This window comes from Camelus dromedarius, chromosome 15, assembly GCF_036321535.1.
Source record: "Camelus dromedarius isolate mCamDro1 chromosome 15, mCamDro1.pat, whole genome shotgun sequence".
NCBI classification, from domain to species: Eukaryota; Metazoa; Chordata; class Mammalia; order Artiodactyla; family Camelidae; genus Camelus; species Camelus dromedarius.
This window is the reverse complement of record NC_087450.1, coordinates 18,861,418-18,878,520: the sequence shown is the minus strand read 5'-3', so window position 1 is coordinate 18,878,520 and position 17,103 is coordinate 18,861,418. Positions and strand designations below refer to the sequence as shown.

General features: G+C 40.8%; 1 pseudogene; it reads right to left on the bottom strand.

The window, feature by feature from the left end:
- Positions 1-3,393: 3,393 nt before the first annotated feature.
- On the bottom strand, positions 3,394-5,540 carry LOC105097262 (proteasome subunit beta type-6-like; annotated as a pseudogene).
- Positions 5,541-17,103: the final 11,563 nt, after the last annotated feature.

Sequence of the window (17,103 nt, the reverse complement as noted above, 5' to 3'; positions counted from 1 at the left end):
CTCACCCCTGGCTGGAAGCATTTCTATTTACTGTTAAAAGGCAAAAAGATGATTAAACCATCTCATACAGTTGTGACTTGAGTCTACAATAAATGACACTAGTGGTAAATTTCAGGTGGACACATCTAAGGAAGACAGAGTTGGGAGGAAAGCTTAAGACACCCTTGAGCTTCCCTGTCCTGAGAGATCCTTTGATGGAGCCCCAAAATGAAATCACTTTTTCCTAAGTCCACTTCAGTTCATGTGACGGGATGGGAATACTTCCTTTCTTAGCCAGCGTTGCCTGTTATGAGTTCCCTACAGAGCAGAGACGGGAGCAACATGTACTGCTTTGTTGCTTCCTGTACAGAGAGGGCAGGAATGAGGAAATCCAGAGATCACTGTGCTGGACAGCTGCCACTGGGGACCCAGCCAAGCCTCCAAGTACCGGAAGTACATGGCAAGAAATTCCCATGGTGCATATACATGGGTGTGACGGATACCCTCAGCCATGGCCTTAAGCTTATGTGTAACTAGACAGGAAAGAATTCCTGCTTGATTTAAGTAGTCGAATTCCTCCCTTGGCCCACACATCTCATTGCATCTTGCATGGGCTTTGCCACTGCCCTTGGGTGAGCAGAAGCCAATGCAGGATTAATAATAAAGGATGCTGGTCCTATTTATTTCATACACTGTGTATCTGATGGGGGGGGTTAGAATGTGGTCGGTGCTATAGTATTTTAATTTTTTTTATAGCTTTGTTTTTAAAAAATTATAATCTTGAAGCTTGCCTTAACCATCAGCTTTAGTTTTGTCCTAATTTTTGCTTCTCTTGAAACAATTTCCAAAGAGTCTTTTTCCTCAAAAGCCTAAAAGGGAGATTGGGAGGAATTTAGAAAAAATAGGCTCTGATATCATCATTCAGGGTCCAATGAAAGAGACAGAACCACTTAGAGGTGTGTGTGTGTGTGTGTGTGTGTGTGTGTATGTGTATGTGTATGTGTGTGTGTCTGTCTGGCAGGGATTCGACCTTATACAGCTACGGGAGCTGGTTGAAGAATCTCTGTAAGGCGATTTTCTTTGTTTCTAATGCTTGAGTTTGAAGTCTTCCATGAAGATAGTTGGGAAGGGAAGGTGGGTGTAAAGTAGAGAACAAGGAAAAGCAGGAACCTACAAGCATGAGGTGGAATCCAAGAAGGACTGAAACCCACGTCAGTTCTCACCGCCTCTGATTCGATGGTATGAGAGTCCCAGAGGAGAAGATGGTGCCCTCCGTCCCAGAACTAAATGCACACCTGGCCCAGGAGTCAGAGAGGCTGAAGAGGTTCCAGGAGAGGGTGGAACTGTTGTAGGCTTGACTGCTGCCCCCACACCCATGGGTTGAGTGACAATGTGTGTGAGCTACAAAATGACTGCTGACTCACTTCTCCCTTGTGAATCTCTCTTCCAGCTGAGAAGAGAGAGTCTAGCCAGAGATGTACAGGAAAGGGAATTCTGGGAGATGTAGTCCAGCCTAGCCAAGATGACAGGTTACAAAGCCACCAAGTGTCCTCAACAAAATAATAGTAAATTATTGTTTGGCAAAAATATTAGCTACCACCTTTTACGCAATGTTCTAGATGTTTTACATAACTTACTTCATGTAATCTCGTAATAGTCCTATGAAAAAAAGATTCTATCCCCATTTTACAGAAGAGGAAACCAAGATTGAGAAGTTGCAGTGAGCACATTGTTATGGACCATACAGTCCGCAAGACTCTTCTTTTCACTGAGGAACTCATCTCATGCAGTTTGGGTATGGGTTTATTGTCTACCCTTAGGAAAAGGAATAAATATGTGACCCAGACCTGATCAATCAGAGAGCCCCATCCTCTTGGTCAGTGACCGGCCCATAAATGGGCAATGACCCAGACTGGGCCAATTAGAAGCTTTCCTGGATCATATCTTCAGGGAAGATAGGATCATTGTCTCTTGAGGGCTTGTCAGGTTAAGTCTGGGGCTTGACCTCTGATAGTTATCTTACTCACCATATAGAACAAGCTTATCCAAGGATGGAGAGAAAGATAACATTTGGGCTCCTAGATTCAACCACGTCTAAAGTTTGCTGTACTCTTGAACCACCCAGGTTGTGTGAACCTATAAATTCCTTATTTACATGAGATAGTTTAGGTTGGGGTTTTGTCAGTTGCTACCAGAAGAGACTAATAAACAAAATTGGTGACAAAAGAGGAGTACTGTAAGTGAGAGATGCCAAAATGTAGATTCCTTCTACATGGAGAGAAGGCCTTGGTTTTCCCAGGTACATAAACCAACACATTTTCAATTTTTTTAAAAAGAAAATGTTACTTGCAACCAAGAGAGTAAGTCTAATACAAAGGTTAAATGACTGGCCCAAGGTTGCCCAGCCAGTAAGAGGATGTACTAGAACTTGAATCCAGGGCTGTCTGGGTCCAAAGCCTAGGCTCCTCCCTTGGCCCACACTAAAGCCACGCTAATTTAGTCAGCACGTCTGAGGTCACCACAGACTCTGTCACTGTAGCTTCTCAAAGAAAGATGGAAAGAGCTGCTCAAAGGGAAGCCTGATGTGAGCTTTTCTAATTCCCTTTGCAGAGAAAGGGGACTCTGGGTTAAAGCAAAATTGGCCAGACTTTCAGGTCACAAGCTAAGGCTGTGATTTGAGATTTCAGTCCCCATATACGAGGGACCAAAAGCAAACCCAGCCCTCTGGGATTCATGCAGTTACCCTCCTCTGTGCCTGTTACTTGGGCTTTCTGTGTCCTGGACTCGAACTGATCAAAGCAAATTGGTGATTAAGACAAAGTTCATTCTACTCAACCCCCACTACAAAATCCAGATGTCAGGTTGCTGCTCTATTTTTAAATCTTTCTCAGGATACAGATTTGACAATGTTCCTTCCTCTTGCCTTCCAGTGTCCAGTCACCTCACAATTAGAGGTTCTTTATGACTAACTTATAAGCCCCTCTGCTGTAGCTCTTCAAACAAGTGGAAAATATCCAGTCTTCACTCAGAAGTTATAGTTTTTCTTTTTTTGTAATTTGGGAAGCATAGTTGATTTACAATGTTGTGTTAGTTTCTGGTGTACAGCTAGTGATTCAGTTTTATTTTTTAAGTTTTTTTTCTTTTATTTATATTTTTTGTGAGCTGGACATTTTTGCTTGTTCGGTTTCTTTGGGGGAGGGTGTAATTAGGTTTGTTTGTTTGTTTGTTTGTTTATTTACTTACTTACTTACTTAAATAGAGGTACTGGGGATTGAACCCAGGATCTTGTATATGTTAAGCATGCACTCTACCACTGAGCTATCCACTCTCCCCTAGTTTTTCTCGTGGACAAACTGTTTATTGAGTTTTGCATCAGTCCGGGCTATCTTTTATTGTATCCTGGGATCCAAGGGCTCAGGGAGGTGGTAAGGTGGCAATGGTGAATCTGGAGATCTGGTCTCCCAAAGGTAACTGCCGCTCTACCCCTGATTCTTGGATGGCTGCCAGGCGGATCGCGCCTCCACTGGAGCCGTCTCGCTCCATGGCCAAAGCAAGAGCATTGGCAGTGAGTTACAGACACTCTTCCTTGGTCATGCCTTTCCAGTAGGTAGCATCGACATAGCCATAGATATAGGAGCTCCCAGAGCCTCCAGTGGCAAAGGACTGTCTTACCATCATACCCACCATGGGCACCGAGTACACCTGACCCCCTTCTTGGGGGTCCTAGCCTGCAACGATGATTCCTGCCATCAGGTCTTTCCGGTATCGGTAACATATCTCCTTAAAGAGGCTGGCTGTTGTGTGTACCAGTGGAGGCTCATTCAGTTCAATGCTGTGGAAACCAAGCTGATAAGTGATTGCATCAGCGACTGCCTGGATATCAGCTGCTGAGCCTGAGCAGCAGCAGAGAACACAGTTGTGAGTAGGGGTCAAATTGTGAGTCACTCAGTTGGCGATGTAGGACCCAGTGGTTGTTCTGCAGTCAGCTCCTAGAACCACATCCCCATCAAACTGCATGGCCATGATGGTGGTCCCTGTGGAGATTTCTTGGTTTTCTCAGTCAGGGGCAGTGGCCTCAGGCCCCCAGGCGGTGCTGGCCCCACTCCCTGAGCAGCTACCAAGGTGGCCGCCACCTTCCTCCTCCGGTATAGCCACCCCCCCTAGTTTTATACATATTCCTCTTCATATTCTTTTTCATTATAGGTTATTTATAAGATATTGAATATAGTTCCCTGTGCTATGCAGTAGGACTTGTTATCTAGTTTACATATAGTAGATTGTATCTGCAAATCCCAAACTCCAAATTTATCCCTCCCCACCCCTCTTTCCTCTGGTAACCATAAATTTGTTTTCTATGTCTGTGAGTCTGTCTCTGTTTTGTAAATAAGTTCATTTGCTTCCCTTCTTTTTAAAAAAATTCCACATATAAGTGATATTATATGGTATTTTTCTTTCTCTTTTTGGCTTACTTTACTTAGTGTGACAATCTTCAGGTCCATCCATGTTGCTGCAAGTGGCATAATTTTATTCTTTTTTATGGCTGAGTAGTATTTCATTGTATAAACATACCACAACATCTGTATATTTAACCAGTCATCTGTCAATGGACATTTAGGCTGTTTCCAAGTTTTGGCTATCATAAACTGTGCTGCTATGAACATTGGGGTGCATGTGTCTTTTCGGATTAGAGTTCCCTCCAGATACATGCCCAGGAGTGGGATTGCTGGATCACATGGTAACTCTATTTTTAGTTTTTTAAGGAATCTCCATACTGTTTTCCATAGGGGCTGTGCCAAACTACATTCTCACCAGTAGTGTAGGAGGGTTCCCTTTTCTCCACACCCTCTCCAGCAATTATCATTTGTGGCCTTTTTCATGATGGCCATTCTGACTGGTATGAGGTAACAACCTCATTGTAGTTTTGATTTGCTTTTCTCTGAGCAGTTATCATAGTTTCAAAGCCCAAAGTCATTCCTCACTTTTTTCCTTTCAAAGTTTGAGAAACGTAATTTAGTTTTAATGCCTCTTTCAAAGGTTTCATTTTCCGATGACCTTGGTGGTACTTGTCCAGACTATTTCCAGGGCTCCTCTATCTCTAGAGTAGCAGCATCCAATAGAACTTTCTGTAATGATGGAAATGTCCTATTCTTGTGCTGTCCAATACAGTAGCCACTGGCCACATGTGGCTGCCGAGAACTTGAAATGTGGCTAGGCTGACAAGAACTGAATTTGAAATTTTATTTAATTTTAATTCGTTTAAATTTAAATAGCCATATGTAGCTAACTCCCCCAGCTATACATAGCACATACATGTTCTGATCTTCTTTCTGGGCTCCCAAGTATTATTCCTAACATTTAAAGACCTGCTGACTTTTGTTCAGTTTGTGGTCCACTAGGACTCTTTATTCTATGTGACCTCTTTGTAGTTTTTACCTTCGATTTGAGTGCTTTGATATTTTTTCACGTCTCTAAGTCTGTATTATCACTACTGAAATTCTGTTTCTACCTCTGTTTCTCACATTGTTTGGAACAGTTTGGCTTTGACCAAAAAGGGTGGTCATACTGTAACGTCAGCTGATGGATAATTACCTAAGAATTCCTCAGATGAGCAGAATGAGGGATAAAAGAGCAGTCCTGACTTTCCTAATTGATCCATAATTTCTATTAACGGGGGCTGCCGATTGCTGCAAAAGTGGGGAAAAGAAAATATTGACTCCCATGCTCCCCTGCCTCTTCCCCCTGAAAACCTTGCCTGATCTTTTTGCTTTTTATATGTGTTATTTCACTCCAGTGTTTGGAAATATTATATTAACCTGGCCTTTCTGATTCTGAGGGGGCAGATTACAAAACTTCAACAAAGATATTTATGAGATGGAAGCGGCTCGAAGGGTCTGATAGTGAATACATTTGCCATCACCACTTTCTTCTCTCCATTGCCCTTTGATTGTTCATTGACCCTCACTTTTGACCTTGCATTATACAAGGGAAGAGTGGTTCGAGGCTTTCATCTAGGATATGTGTTCTGAGATCCAAGAGATCAGGGAGTCTGTCTTTAATTTGATTAGTCCAGTGTGTCCTTTTAATAATTCCAGTGCACAATTCTAATTTCATAGTTAGTAAAACGCTAAAACTGGCTGGAAGTTGACTTTAGGAAATGCCAACTGAAGATGACTGGCTGTTTGCTCGCATTTTCTGGCACTTCTGAATTGTGTTTGTCTCCGTGTTCAGCATCTGTCCCCTCAAATTATGATTCTCCTGAGCAGCCCCAGGGACCCCAGTCCCTCCACCCCTGGTACAGAGCCAGTGCCTCTCTGGGCCATTTCAAGTAGACTTGCACGGACTTAACCTTACACAGTTAATGTTTAATTTTAAGAGCTGCTCTTTTTTTTTTTTTTTTTTTGTATTTCCATTTTGGTGAGCAGACCAGATGCTTTGCCAAATTTACCCTCAGCTAATTGTGCAGTTCAGTGTCCTGAAATGTGCCCTTGTTTGCTTAAAACCTGCTGATTTGCAAAAGAAACTGTTCCAGGAATGTGGGTCAGAGTGGACACTTCTGTGGAAGCTGAACTGACCAGGAAAGAGCCTCTGAGGCCTGGCGGGGGTGCTGTGTGTATGTCAATCTGTAGGAAAGGAGGACTCTCCAGGGCAGGATTGTCATTTAAATGATAAGGCTGCTGGAGGTGGGGGAGAGCAGGGGCCTGGGGACAGGGACAAAAATCAGTTTGGCTCTGTTCCACCTTTGCAACCCCCTCCAAGCTTTTGAGCAGGCTGTGGGGCAAGATTGAAATAAAATATTAATGCACAGCTGGAGGAAAATAATTTTCAAATCTGGCATTTGCTCTGCCTCTGTCCCTGGAGGCCCTCTGATGAGATATATGTGAAGCAGGAATGATCTTCCAATAAGAATAGAGTAAGGATGAAGGTGCTCAGTTCCTCTGCCCCATCCCTGAATCTGGAAACCGATGCCGGAGCTGTTGCCGGGGATTTAGCCCCAGGGCAGATTGCGCTGCTCCAACTCCTGCAACCTGGGACAGGAGCTGAGAGCAGCCTGCAGGGGATTGAAAAGCATAGCAGGGAAGCAAAAGAGACAATGTGGATGCAGCTCAGTGGAGGAGCCACCAACAAGAGGGTGATCACCCGCCCACCTGGGTGACTGCAGGGGCAGTGGGGGGGGTGAGATGGGAGAGGGTGCTCCCACCTGACAGTTGGGATGGATCTCCACCTCTTGTCATTTTTAGCACGTGCCCCTATTCAAGGTATCCTGGGGGCAGCTCCAGTCAGGGCTTTATCCCTCCCTGGGTAGTTGTGTGCTCCTGCCAGTCCTGTGGTCTTGCTGTCTTTTTCTTCCTAGGCATTTCGGCGACCTACAAGGTGAACACACGGGGCGGGGGAGCAACTCACTGTATTTCACTCTGTTCTTATAATCCATCTATAATTTATTTCTAGTCCTTGGAAGTTCAGTCATTTATATAATTGCACTTGCCCCCCCCACGGCTGCATAACAAATTACCACAAATTTAGTGGCTTAAAACACACAAATGGATCTCACTGGGCTGACATTGAGGTGTGAGAAGGGCTGTGTTCCTTTCTGGAGGCTCTAGGAGAAAATCTGTTTTCTTACCTTTCACATCTTCTGGAGACTGCCGGTATTCCTTGGCTTACGCCTGCTTCCATCTTCAAAGCCAGCAATGGCCAGACGAGTCTTCCTCAGATCACATCCTTTTGACACTCACTTATATGCTTCCCTCTTCCACGTTTAAGGATGCCCGTGACCACCTTGGACCTACCTGAATAAACCAGGATTATTTCCCTCTTTCAAAACCAACTGTCTTAGCAACCTTAATTCCATCTGCAAACTTAATTCCACTTTGCTGTATAACCTGACATGCTCACAGATTCTAGTATTAGGATGTGGACATCTTTGGGGACTATTGTTCTGCCCACTTTAATAAACACTTACCATTCTTCAAGCCCTTTTACAGAGCTCATTTGATCCTAAAATGCCTCTGAGATACATGAGTGGGTGGGGTTAATGTTTCTTTCATAATAAGAAAGCTAAAGGAAGAGTCAAAAAACCAAAATAAACAGAACTTGCGCAGATCTCGTGGAACTTACTTTGCGATAGAGGGTGGAACATAATTAAGATGCAGGTTATAGTATTTAGTTCATTTCCAGATTCTAACTCGAGGTGAAATGCACATTAAAGGAGAGGAATGTAGGGAAAGTATGGCTTTGTAGGACCATCTGTCAGACCTGGATTCAGGTTTTGTGCTTACACGAACTTGATCTGGCTATGTCATTTCCTCTTCCCGAGTCTGTGATTCCCTGTTTTTGCCTTCCCAGGTGGCTCTGAGGGTGACCAAGATGATAGTTTAAATACAGAGAGCTACTGCAGAAAGGTATGACCCAAATGCAAAGCGCTTTGTATTTATTAAGACAAATGCCATAGAAAGATGCTACATGGAGAATAAAAGCCATGGCCTTGGTACTGACCTTGTTGAATTTTACATGAAGGAGGAATAGACTATTTGTAACAAGCAATCAACATATGGACAAATCTTTTTTTTTTTTTTATTATAACGAATGAGCTTTTTGAAAAAGAACTAGAAAACCTATGATATTTAGGGCCATTCTAAAAGCAACTAGCAAGGAACAACTCTGACCACCATTCTGTGACTGCCAGTCAAATACACAGGACTCAGGCAGTTCTCCTGAAAGCTCAATTTCTTTTGTAGTTTGGCTAGCAACCTTAGGAACTGAATCCTGAATCTCAGGAAATCAATGAAGAAACAGAAACTCCCTAACCTACGGAAAGGCTGGATTTAAAAGGTTTACACTGAGATCCTGTGTGCTGACACTCCTCCTCTGTTTCATTCTGCTCTTTTTGGGGAGTGGAATTAAAGACTTCCCCAACCTTAGCTCAATTTCTCTGCTCAGAGGCCAGATTTAAAAACGACAAAACTACACACACACACACACACACACACACACACACACACACACACAAACTAGGACACCTTACTGAGGTATTTTGCTATCTTTTAGTCAATAATACTAGGGCTTAAACTGTTTAGCCAGGAATTGAACATGAAAACTATGTGCTTCCACAAATGGACACCTTTACCAGGTGACTCAAGGTGGGCACCGTACGGCATGAGGCTTGGACACAGTAAGTGCATTCCGGAGTGGCCCAGTGTCTAGGAAAGCAGTCCTACTAGGGAGGGTTTGCCCTGAGGGTAAGTGGTGACTGATTCTTCATCTTCTAGCTCCAAAGCTTGGCTGTCTCAAATAGTTAAAATGAAAAGAGAAGGAATGTTTTCATTGGAGAGTCCCAACACAGTTTCCAGCCTATTTTCCATTTGCCTGACTTTACGCTTGGCCCTGAATGAGGTGGAAGGTGGAATTTTCTCTACTGAATCATGAAAAGCTGGCACGTGTGCATCATGCCCGTGCTGGAGATGGCTCATGGTATTAACTGCAGCTGCGTTTGCTGCGAGCGACTTGTTTTTGTCTTTAGTGAGGATGGCATTGACTTGTGATCTCAAGGACCCTGTGATCAGAGTGGTGGTTTTCCTGAGGGGCTTGATTGTTCTTGTGTTTCTGTTGGGCCTTTTTCACTCTTCAATCCATGTGCTGATTTGGGCTTGTTTGCAAAGGGAAGAAGTATTTGGCTCATTTTGGTTCATGCGGTAAAGGCAGCAGCTTACTGGGGGTTGTTTTTATAATCTAGAAGCCTGAAGTTTTCAAAAGTAATCTGGCAAGCCATAGATGTCATTATGATTTTGTGTGATATGAAGCCACACAATAACAGCCCAAGTGCACATGGGCCTCACCCTTAACTTTTTTTTTTTAAAGTTTAAAAATCAAAACAAAACAATAAACCTTCCTAATAACATGTTATTAGGTCAGCTTGGACATTTGAGCTCCACAGCCTTTCCATCTATGAAATTTAGATGGATTGTTTCTGTAGGACCAAAAATGGATTTCAGAAAATATTTAACTCTGATATTTAAAGAAAAAACTTACTATAAGTTATAAATACTGAGGAAGAATGGGCAATTGTCATATTTTAAAGATTACAATTCAGAAATACTCTGAGTTATGGATTCATAGGACTCAAGAAGTTACGAGTTCATGGACAGATTTTTTTTATTTTTAAATTGTAATTATCAGTCCCTTTACTAGGAGAACAGAAGACTGTGTTATCTTAACTGGCACAGAAACCCCCACGATTCAAATGGCCTCTCAGAGTCCTTTTCTGACCCCCCAGATGACTGATCGGTTTTCTCCTTTGTCAGCTTCTGTGTGAGCTCTTAGTTCGTGCTTCATTAATTTGCATTTGCAGGAATTTTGCTTCATAAAATGTGGCTTTGGGTTTTATTCTAAGGAGGAGGAGGAAGGGAGTGTGCATGCCAAGCTGCATTTAAAAGCACTGCTGTTTCCTGCCTCCGTCAGTGGCTTCATGCTCTGGATGCCTTGGCTATTTGAAATGGGACAGAATCCCATCCAGGGGGACCTGGAGTCCTCCCTCCCCAAGCACCCCTTTATTTACTCTGACACCCCAGGTTTTGAAAGTGCTACCAGACTATGATCTCCATTCATCTGTAGAACTGAACTGGGTGGTAAAGCTTTGGAATCAGACGTATTTCAATTTGAATCCCAGTTCTGCCAATTACAGGCTAAGTGATCTTGATTAACTTATCAGAGTTCTCACCCTCAGTGTTTCTCATCTGCAAAATGGAAAATGGTATTACTATAACATAATTATGGATGTCCTTGACTTAAGGTGGTTTGACTTAACGATTTTTGGATTTTACGATGGTGCAAAAGTCATATGCATTCAGTAGAAACCATACTTCCAGTTTTAAATTTGGATATTTTCCTGGGCTAGCAATATGCCACATGATCCTCCCTCGTAATGCTGGGCCACAGCGGCTACAGTCCCCAGTCAGCCATGCACTCATGAGGGGAAACAACGGATACTATTAAAACCACTCTGAACCCACACAACCATTCTGCTTCTCACTTCCAGTACGGGATTCAATAAATTACACGAGAGAGTCAACAGTTTATTATAAAACAGGCTTTGTGTGAGATGATTTTGCCCAAGTGTAGGCTAATGGAAGTGCTCTGAGCATATTTAAGGTAGGCTAGACCACGCTACAATGTTGGGTAGGTTAGGTGTATTAAGTGCATATTCGACTTACAATATTTTCAACATACGATGTGTTTATTGGGACACAACCCCACTGTAAGTAGAGGAAGATCTGTATTAATATAATATAATATAAATATACTTACTAGAATTCCTTGGAAGAGTAAATTAGTGCATGAAAAGCCTTTAGCTTTTCACAAGGAGCTACCTCAAAAAATAGCCGTCCTTTTAGTTTATTAAGAGGGTTCCCCACTTAAAAAAATTAATCAAATACACATCTCTAACTGCCAGTCAACTTGGATGAACCTGTAATACCAAGGGCGATGCTCTGAGTTAGTGTAATTCCAACCAAAAGCAAAAAAATCCAGATTTTTAGTGCTAAAAATTGTTCAGCCTTTCCGTAGGTAAACGTACTATTCTATTTTTTAAAAAACGATGATAATAGCTTATGTACCCCTTTTTACTATTTTCTTAACCCATAAAGGTCTAGGGGTCCAAGGATGAGAAAGAGTATTCTTGTTCCTGCTTTGGCTTCCAGATTGGATAGGTTTAAATCAACACAAGTACATTTTTGGAGCATTTGTTTGGGGACAAGGAGCACAGCTTAGTGGAAAAAAAAAAAAAAAAAAAAAAAAGCATGGTCTTTATTGCCCAACAGGCTTATGTTTAAGTCTTGTCTTGTGTTTACTTGCTGTGTGACTCTGAACAAGTTCTTCAACCTCTCCTGAGTCCCAGTTTTAGCTTCTGTGAAATAGGAATAATTCCTGCCTTACAGTTGTCATGTGAATCAGAGGAGATAAAAAGCCGCAGGACAGCATCTGATACACTGCAGACCTTCAGTTAAATGATGGTGGCTGTTACTTGTATTAGTTTGGGGAGTCTTCGTCAAATTTGAAAATTTACTCTTAGTTAACAGCGGCTGTTGGTTTTAAAATTAGGAGTACTTTTTATGCCAGAAAGATTTATATATGAGTAAATATGGCATTTCAACCTTCTAGGAAGCTTACCTATTAGAGAAATTACTGTATATTAAGAACAGGAGGCAGGAGCTCTGAGGTCTAACATGGCTTGCTTATTCATTCATCTTAAATGCCTACAATGTACCAAGCACAGTTTTAGGTACTGGGGATACAGCGAATAAGACCTGGTCCCTGTCCTCAAGGTGCTCACTGACTGTAAGGGAGACAGATATTCCAAGTCCTCACCAAGACCTCTGCATCACCCTTTCTGCTAATTATCCTTCTTAGTTTCACTTACCCTTGTATCTAGTAGAGATCTCAGTGTTCATTCCTTTTGCCACTCTAAACAATACCTGAAAATCTTCATGCTATAGTTTTTCCACTGTATTTGCTCTGGGTCAACTTAACCATCTACCTTCTGCCCAAGAGTATCTGAGTAGCTGTAGAAAATGATCCAATCACATAGGTTGGAATAGCTGGATACATCCATGCTCTCCACACCCAGCTAAGCTCTCCATATCACTCAATAATTCTTTGCCTGGCCCTGGTCACTCCTTCCACCATTTTCTATGTCCCATGATCTGGTCTTGTTTACCTTTTCAGCCTCATCAGTCTGCTTTCTTCCTCTAAGATCATCCTTGAACATTAAACACACACCCTGACTGGGATTTCCTACACATACTGTAAAATTTCTGCCTTCCCCTGACTTTACTCAGGGCATCCCCCAGTCCTGGGAAGAGGGATCCCTGATCAGCATGGATTCAAGTAGTCAGTTCCTTGGCAGATACATCTCTAGTGCAGAGATGAGTGCCTTAGGTTATCATAGCTAGATGATGTGATCATCCATTTCTTTGATCTCATGATTACAAAGCAACTTCAATGTTTATAACTTGGGTTTTCAAATAGATTTCCTACAGGAAGAAAATATACTGACAGTCGTATCTTGCATTATAAGTGAATGAATTTATACACTGGTTTGTACATTAATCTTTTATGAGTTTAGTTACTGTGGTCACTCCTTTTGTGTCTCTTTAGTTTGGGATATACTAACAAAATTGAGTTTCTGGATGGAAAAGCCAAGGAACAAAGTGCTACACCCACATAGACAATACCAATGTAATTAGCTGGCCTCCTCAGACAGTGTATCGCTCTCACCTCCCTACATCAATAATGACTTCCAAAGACGTCAACAGCTCCAAGATCATACTGCCTCAAGACAAACATGTAACAGAAAAAAACATGGAAAAGAATAGGGAGATTATTCCTTTTCATGATCTGGTCATTACATTTCTACTAATATATGCTTGTCCTCTCGTAAGACCACCCAGATATTTTCCTCTGAAAAATAGCACATAATGAGCTCCTTAATTATGTCCCAGTGAACTGATTTTTTTGAAGGGCATATGTTGGAGGATGTGCGTGTGTGTGTGTAAAATGTGATCGCTGTCATCTCTCAAATTAGCTCTCCCTCTCAGCTCTCTATCAAGTTCAAATACAACAGCAATGTCTTCTCATTCTGTTTCAGGACAGATGTACCATTCATTGCCTACAGTATAAAGTTCAAACTCTTTATTATTATATAAAAGACTGATACCATCCTGATGCGAGTCTTTCCAGCTCATCTCAGGCCCTTCTCTCCATATCTTATATGTTAATCACATCAACCTCCTTTTGGGTCTATTCAGGCCTTGTATTTTCAAATGTCTGTACCTTTGCCCATGCTGTTCCATCTGTCTGAAAGACCATCCCGCCCCCTACTCAGGATTCCTCACTCATCTTCATATTTTACATAGCTCAGTTACAATATTATCGTAAGCCGTCATGATCACCTTACATTTGTCTTCTCTGCTAGACCTTGGCCGAAAGGGCAGGGATTCCATCCTATCTATCTTTTTGTCCTGGAGTATCAAAGCACAGTGGATGGTATATTGTTGGAGCTAACAAAATTAAGTTTACTTTGCAGAACAAAATCATATCATGCTAAAAATATAAAGCATGAACATGTCCTTTGCTGCTCTGCTTTGTAAATTACCAAACAACCAACACTTAACTGCTCTCCTGCCTTCCTTAGCAAGGGCTTATCCGTCATCAGGAGCTCTAGTTTTTAGAATAGCAAAAAACTTAACTCTTACTAGCTTTCATTCCTTTTAGCAAAATCCTGAACTTCCATTCTCTTCAGTGATCATTTTAGTACTTCTAGGCACTAATGAAACAAGCATTGATAAAATAGTTATTAAATGTGCAGAGCAAACATTTTTTTGAATCTGAATTTTGAATTTGAGTATCAAACATTTTTCTCTTGTGAGCTGTAACATTGAGCAGCATTTCCAATGTGTTTTCGATTAGGCTATATATAACTCAAGATCAGGAACTAAAACCTTTTAAGATGAATCGATAATACCACTTTCCTACCAGCCAAATATAGTGCTATTAGAGTTCTGAAAAATTAAAAGAGAAGCCCATTCTTAGTTGATGTTTTTAAAAAGTCTACATTTTTAATGTAGCCAAGGGCTAAACACTTCGGCCTGTGGAACAATGAAGGACAAATAAATCGTGATACACGCACTGTGACTGTATTCACCTCCCTGAGATGGACAGCCCTTTCCAGACGAGGGTGTGGCTGTGGAACACATTTAGACTGTGCATGCTGAGAAGCTAAATTTCCAAGTATCTTTAACTTTTCAAAGAATATATGTTCTATCCTCTGGTCTGTGTCTTTTTTTTTTTTTTTTTAAGAGTTCTAGTCTCTCTTGACTTTGGTTAAAATGATTACACCCCGATACCTAGCCTCATTTTCAGACAGATGTACATCTACATAAGCACCAGGATAAATTTAAATGTTGTGGTTAAACTTGAATTTAAACACATTTTTCTAGGACTTGAAGGTTTTAAAATGCTTAATGCTTATATACTGCCGGGGGTGGGGTGGTGTGGGGAGGAGATTTTCAGAATGATTCTTAGAATGATTAACTGTTGAGTTTTATTTTTTATTGCCCTAAAGCCCTCATATTAACAGTCTTTAAAAAAGTAGAGTAGGATACACATCCGTAACAAATTAGTGTTAACTGCACTTATAAATACAGCATTAAAGTTTGCTGACAAACATTTTCTAGGACCAAAAATCTAACATTTTACATTATATCAAATTTACAGACTAAACCATTCCACTGGCCTCATTGTCTTCTGCCTCCATGCCTATTTTGCTATGCAAAAGCTTTATGTCAATTTACTTTTTGAGCCGTTTAAGACCAAACCAAATTATTCCTTCAGCACATTTTAAACAATCCCTTGAAGACCTCTTTTTCTTGGCTATGTTTCCAATCTTGGCTTATCACTATAATATTTCATGCTCCATGCTTCTGAAAAAATTCAATATTCAAGAACAAAGTAATCCAGAGCTTTACTTCATTTCAGTCGTTTTATGTCCTAGGGCTGTCCCAACTCAGTGACCCAGTTTTTATTGTGTCACATCTGTCTGTTGCTGACTGCTACCAGCTTGCCTAAGCCTTTTCCTGTCCCTTATCGGTTTTCCCTTAATTCAAAAATCTTTTTTCTTTTATTCTTTGCATCTCTCCTTTCACAGGTTTTAGTTTTTTTCTTCCTTAGGAGACTCTGTTCCTGTGGTAGCTACTCAAAAACACAAAGACAAATGGGTGACTAAGGTCCGTAAGTCTGTCCTTGTTAAAATTTTCATTGTAATAGCTTTAGAATTGCAGAAAGTGGATATTATAACTCGGCAGTATGCATCAAGAGTCCTCAAAAATGCTCAGACCCTATGATCCAGCAATTTCACTTCTGAGAATCTAGCTTATTAATTTAAAAAATCATCTAAAATATGTTAAAAGCTATATACATATATATATGAGATCTTTATTATAATGTTGTATATCCTTGGGGAATTCCTTTACTTGGTCTATTAACCAAGTTGATGCAAACAGATTAACAGGAGGAAAAAACCCAATGTAAGTCGTACTTACCGAGGTCTCATAGAAATGAGACCCTGAAGTGACCAAAGCAGACTGTTTATATATCATTTCTAAACAGAGATACAATTATTTGTGAAGATTTAACAAAGGGGCTAGTGCTTGGGGTAGCAGACTAATGACGAAGTGACAAAGTTTATCTGTAGAGTTTTTTAGCCTTGAATTCCCTAAGTTCGGTGATGATAAGGATGCTTTCACCCAAGTTAGAGGTAGAGGGAGGATATTTTCACATGAGGGATTTATTTCCTGTTTTCAAGAGGAAAGAAGAGGGTCAGAGTGTTTCTATATCATTTTTTTCTCCACTGGCTGCTTCTCAAGTAATTTTAATTCAAAATAATCAATATGTCATTGTAGCACATCTTGGGGAAGCCTGTTCTGAGCCCCAACAGTATGAAAGCAAAAGAAGAAAACAACACAAATATCCAACAATAGGAGAGAAACCAATTACTATCTGTCTACTTGATAGAATCATGATCGTGCAATCATTCAAGATGATGGTTATGGGACTATAGAAAGGTGAAAATGTATAGTGTTTTCAGAAAAGCAGAGTGCAAAGTTATAAGTGCTGTTGATCACAGCTCTGTTTTTGAAAAGCATTTACAAAGGGAAAACGTCAAGGAAAGAGGACATTTGCTAATAGTTGTTATTTAAGGGTGTGGAAATATAGGTGATTTTCCTTTCCTTTCCTCTCAAAATCTTGATTCAACTTCTTTTAAATTTTAAGTTGGTTTTTTTTTCTTCTAAAAAGAAATGTTTATTTGGCATGATAATTTATGTCCCAGAAATCGCTCAATTAAAATTTAAGTTTTTAAAAACTATAATCTTAACTGATGCAAATTAAGAACCATTTAGGTAGGTCATGTCAAATAAAATTTATAAAAGACTATTTCAGATAAAACTATTTAAGTCTACAATAATCTAACAATGGCCAGGGGAGGAGGGTGGGTAAGACAGCGAATATGTCATTTTGTTTACCATTGTGTGTAATCCCCAAAAGGATGAATTAGGAAAAAACTTCCAATACCTA